We start from the raw sequence: 791 nt of genomic DNA on the forward strand, positions 1-791 counted from the left end.
TCGTTTGTCAATTATACAGCAGGAACAACTACATGTATCTGCTTGTGTTCAATGTCTCCACACACAAGGACATACTTAACAGTATACTTTACAGCAAATGTGCATTTACAAGTGCTCTTTGATTAAAGCGACGTATTACAATCTTCAGTTTGTATGTGTCGTAAGTAGAGTACAATTGAGAATGTTCTTGCATTCAATTTGTTTAATCGGTATGACATTTTAGAAAGAAAATATAAAGACAAACTTTGCATGTTAACCCAAAGTGATCTCATGCGCAGGCGGGAGAGACAATGCAGCGCAGATTTGCGCGGGTCTGCGCCGCTGCACCAATGGGATCGGCGGGATTCTGCAAATGTGTGCAGAACTGCGGAAATCTGACTTGCGTGTTATTAATGGGGACTGACAGACGACGGACGTGGTCTATTGAAACTGTATCCGCGACACTGTAATTCATGTAGCACTACGCGGCTGTGCAAGTCAGACATCATCATGCTTAGTGTGTTTACATTTCCAGCTACTTTATCACCCAACTGCCATAAACGTGTTTGATTAGACTTGGATCCTGCTTGTTGTCAGGTGCATGACTCCAGCTGTAAAGAGAAAGCGATGCTTTACTGCTGGTGCTAAATGCAGAGATTATAGGAATATGTCCTGTGTTTGGGGACAGCAGAGTTGGACCTCGAGGAGCCCAATAGGGAAACACAATGTTCTTACAGGCTCAGATCACAAGACACCCATTGGATCTAGAAGCATCCTGTCCCCATCACACTCTTGACTCGCAGCAGATACTT

Source organism: Amia ocellicauda, chromosome 4 (assembly GCF_036373705.1).
Source record: "Amia ocellicauda isolate fAmiCal2 chromosome 4, fAmiCal2.hap1, whole genome shotgun sequence".
NCBI classification, from domain to species: domain Eukaryota; kingdom Metazoa; phylum Chordata; class Actinopteri; order Amiiformes; family Amiidae; genus Amia; species Amia ocellicauda.